The sequence below is a fragment of the Palaemon carinicauda genome, chromosome 15 (genome assembly GCF_036898095.1).
Source record: "Palaemon carinicauda isolate YSFRI2023 chromosome 15, ASM3689809v2, whole genome shotgun sequence".
In the NCBI taxonomy this organism is placed as follows: Eukaryota; Metazoa; Arthropoda; class Malacostraca; order Decapoda; family Palaemonidae; genus Palaemon; species Palaemon carinicauda.
In genome coordinates, this window is record NC_090739.1 from 107260270 (window position 1) to 107265269 (window position 5000).

The 5000-nt window shown below is 28.5% G+C and overlaps 1 long non-coding RNA gene across 1 annotated transcript in view; it reads left to right on the forward strand.

Annotated features, from left to right (window-relative positions):
- Window positions 1-4185: 4185 nt before the first annotated feature.
- The window catches only part of LOC137654705 (uncharacterized), an 18014-nt gene continuing 17199 nt past the window's right edge, over window positions 4186-5000 (forward strand). Inside the window, exon 1 of the long non-coding RNA XR_011046681.1 lies at window positions 4186-4268. This is a non-coding gene — a long non-coding RNA (uncharacterized lncRNA). The remainder of the gene's footprint in view (window positions 4269-5000) is intronic.

Genomic DNA, 5000 nt, shown 5'->3' on the forward strand with positions numbered 1-5000 from the left:
TTTAAAGCCTTTAAACAAAAGGTTATCTCATGCTGTTGTCCAAACACTGATGGCAAGGGCATGAAATATATTAGAGCAATGTTTTATCCCCATTTTAAGTGACTTTTGCCTGTTAGGTAGCAATAGTATAGTTTATATTTTTTTCCTTTTTTTTTACGATTTGAAGCCTTTCTTGTATGTACAAACGTGTGTATCATTTCTTTGTATAGTAAACGCTCCAAGAAAAGGTCCAATAGCGGACGAAACTGTAGAGCATTTCTACATATAGACATCTTTCAATTTTCCTTATGTAGACTATCATATATATATATATATATATGTATGTATATATATATATATATATATATATATATATGTGTGTGTGTGTGTATATATATACATATATATATATATATATATATGTGTGTGTGTGTGTGTTTGTGTGTGTGCATATATATATATATATATATATATCAAACAACAAATATAGCCGCTTCTAGTCCACTGGAGGACGATAATCTAAGACATGTCCTTATTCATGTCTGGGGTTTGGCAAGTTTGATCGCTCACAGCAAACTAACCTAGCATGGGTGGCTCGGACTCTTTTCATAGCACAGCTTTTTGCTAATCATGGCGATACGCAAATCTTTTCACAACGTTAAGGTATCCACACCCAGAAAAGGATATATATATATATATATATATATATAAATCATTCGTGTGTATTTATACTTATGTACATATGTGGTTACCTGGGCTATTTTCTTTACAATGAGTAGCTACAAAAAAAATAAACAATAATAAGAATGAAAAAAAAATATTAAAAAGTAAAATTACTTTAATTTGGAAACATAATCAAGCCAGGTGTTAAGATAACAGAAAATATAAATAAATTAAAAAAAAAAAAAACTCTAGAAACTTTTCTTTAGGCAAAGATTCTTCATCCAAATACCCATTGTCTAAACTTTGAAATTCTTTCATATAAAATATAATGTTTTTGAGAATAGTACCACAAAATTCATTTGAGTGCGAGAGGAATATGTATTAGATAAAATCAATATTTTATTTGGCTGTAAAATTAGAAATTTCGTAAGGGTTTTAGGCATCTTGTTTGGTAACACAAATGGTAAAGCATTTTCCAAGGGTGATGGTGACGTGGCAAAATTAGAATTTGGTGGTATGGCTTATAAGACATTAATAAACCATAATAAAGGAAAATTTAAGCCTTAAAATATAATATAATTAATCATGTAAGGATATTCCAATCTAGACACAACTGTATCTAGGTGAAAACATTAAGAAATCGAGTTTTATTGTTAGCAGACGAATTTATATTGGGAAACAAAACTAAATTATTGAAATAAAATATTATTAATTATCTAATTGCATTTTGTAAACTTAATTTTCAGCTTTTTAGATATTGTTCGTCTATTCTAATAAATGGTTTATCGATATTTATTATTCATAATAGGCTTGTAATCTCAAAAAATTCATGGACGCAATAATACGAGTTGCAACTTAGTATATCAAAGATGCTATTTTGTGTAAGACATACTATTCAATCATTGCAATATAAGACGAATATATTAACAAATAGTATTACTTTTCTTTGGAGTAATAATGTATGCAATTACTAAGAGGAAAACTATTTAAAAATTGAAGTTGAAAGAACTACTAGTAACTTTTATATGTGAGAGTATTCATTAAAATACCTATTGTCTGAGCTTTGAATTTTTCTATATAAAATATATTTTATTTAATAATATTAAACAGAATTTATTTATTTTCTATGATTAAAGTTTTTTATATATTATTAATTATAAATTTTATTGTAAAATTAGGAAATCTTAAGGTGTTTTGTTAATCCTATTTGGTAAAATAGATAGCAGGCGGATATCTGAAACAGAGTCAGCCACTTGTTTTACCATAATAAATTAGCAAAATACCTTCAAGATTTTTAATTTTACAATCAAATAGGGCTTTGATGATATCTAAAAGAATTTATAATCTTATATGGATATATTTTGTAATAATTCTGTCCATAAAATATATTTTATCTATAAGAATTTTAAACTTGAACAATAGCTCTTTTGATGACTGATATGGGCAAGGTTAAAGTTGCTAAAAGTAGTTAGTAAATTTTCTATTTTAATTCTCTTCTCAGTATTCTTCGTCACAATTGGATATACAGTTGTATAACTCCAATTAAAATAATTATATTTTCTAATATATTCTTCTTATATTGCAATTATAGGATAGTGCATGTCTTTGCACAAAATACTTTCTTTGGATATACAAAGTTGCAAGATAGTATCAAATACGTTTACAAAAATAGTTACTTTACTGTCAATGCGTGTCCATACCATCGCCGTGTCCATGAATTTCCTGAGATTACGAGCCTATAATGAATAATAAATATCAATAAATCATTAAATGGAGCATAGGAACAGTAGTATCAGAATTAAAGCTGAAGTTTACATGATAGAATTGGACAATTTGTATGTTTTTATTTTTCACTTTAGCTTTGTTTCCCTAAATTAATTCTTCTGCTAACAACAACTCTCGATTTTTAAGGTTTTCATCTATATATAGCCATCCTTTAGGATGGAATATTTCTTAATGATTAACTATAATCTATTTTAGGACTTAACATTGCCTTTAGAATGGTATATTATTGTTTTATAATCCATAACACCAAAGTCCTTTTTGCCACGTCACCATCAGTATTCAGAAAATGCTTTTTCCAATTGTTTTACCAAACAAGATGACTAGAACCCCTTCATGAGTTTTAAATTCACAGTCAAATAAAACATAAATGGGATATAACACATTCCATTTCTTTTATATAATTGTATTTTGTTGTACTTGTTTACAAAAGAACGAATTTTATATGAAATAATTTTAAAGCTCAGACAATAGTTTTTTAATGAATGATCCTTACAAGCAGTTTTAACTTATTTATATTACCAATTTTTATTTTAGCAATTGAATGAAATCGTTAAAACTATTAGAAGGGCAATTAAATAACATCTCCCTTCATTTAAAATATATAGATATTTGTAAACAGAGTTACACAAACATAATACTTCCATGTCAATGGGATAAAAAGTATGATAGCAGAGTAGTCCCATATTAAAATAATGACATCTTAAATCCGACTATAATTGGAAATACAAATAGCTATTTCATACATGTGGAGTCTATAGCCAAACTATGAATTCTAAGTTTTAATATACTGTCTAATTTCAGTTTATGGTGATATTTCTTTTTATTTCAAGTAAATCTCACTAATCTTATAGCATACAATTATATAAGTTTTGGAAGATTATATTCCTTAAGGTATTAACTCATCAATTTTCTAATATGACTTTATAACGAAAAGAAACGAAAAGAGAGAAAAAATTTTTTAGTGGTGGTTAAATAAATTATAGTTACCCTTAAATAAGGTTTTCTTTCATTTATATTTTGTACTGTTTTCTTTTTCTTTAGGTCATTGATCCATGGGTAACTTACTTATACATTTCACTTGTTTATATCCATCACATATTAAACTATTCGTACGAATATCTTCTGAAATCCTATCGTAAGAGTGTTTAAATATATCCTAAGCAAAAGACTATAATCTTAGCTGATGAAAAGGCTATAGAACGCAGACTATGGTGGAGGTCCCTGATTGGTTGAAACAATTCTTTAACCCGAAGGACAACTTTTTGTGAATTTGTCCCCTAATCTGGGAATTTTTTAAAGTTTTTGGGGGGCATTGAGTGTGGGAATGCCCTTACGTCTGGTAAATGTAAAACATTATCTAAAAATACTCATGAATAATTATCCAGTCTTCAATGAGACATAATGAAAGTGAATGACTTAATTACGTTTTATTGTTTTCCTATGGTATAATGTTCATGACAATTAGAACTTTATTAATATATCTTTCAGAGCACAAACTGAAATCAGAACACAAATTCATCATTAATAAAACAAAATATACTGTGTGTTGTTTCACAATTGGAACAATTAGAAATAAAAACAGAATAGATTATAATTAAAGAAGGTACAGGAGTACAATGTACAGCATTTAATAGGCTGTAAATATAATTGTGTTGAAAAATGCCCGGAGAAATTACTTCTGGTCAGGGGAACTTTTAAGGACTGTCTAGGGATGTTCCTGGCTGTGTAAACTGTAGAAGAAGATTCATTTCTCTCTCAGACAAAGAGAGAGGAAGAAGGAACCAAGTCTTGTGACTCTCGTCTTTTAACTTGTAATCCTGCAAACAGTGAAGGCTTTTATGGTAAGGAGGGACAAACGTTACAAGGTTTTATTGATTTTATTATGTTCTCGCGGTATCTTTAATTAATCAAAATACTGGAGATTCGAATATCTTGTAGGTGCTGTAGGTTTCCATGTGTTAAACCATCGAATTTCTTTAAGGGTCTTTTATTGGTGTAGACACTTTATAAAAGGCATTTCTCAAAAATGGCCTCCTTAGCGTGTGGTGGTAATTCCATTAATCAGTGAGTGGTTACTAAATGAGATTGTTTCCAGATGTGGCTTTAACTTTTCAATTAATGAGATGGTGTATATCTGTAGGCGCTATGTGGTTTTAGTTCCAGTTAAGGAATCTGTAATCACCTATAATTGAAGTTGTTACTATAAGAATGAATTGAGATAATACTAATGCCTGTAGCCGTAGGCCTAGATCTTAGAATCCAAATCAAATTTCGATAATTTTTATGGAATTTGTGTTCCCGTGGTTAAAGTAGAGGGTCGTATCATTTTAATATTTGCGTAATGTTTTATTTAAAAAAAACACAGAACTTTTTAATCACTTACTTTGATTTAATCTTATAAGAAATTTGATCAGAGATTATTTTTCCCATTTTAAAAGGTGTGAATAGGATGGTGTAAACTATAGTGAAAACTGTGATTTGTGCAATTATTTGTATTGCAAAAATGAAATTAAGAAACGAGGGTTTCAGGTGATGTGTGATGGAAAGTTGTTCGTTAGTTGGCCAAAGATATA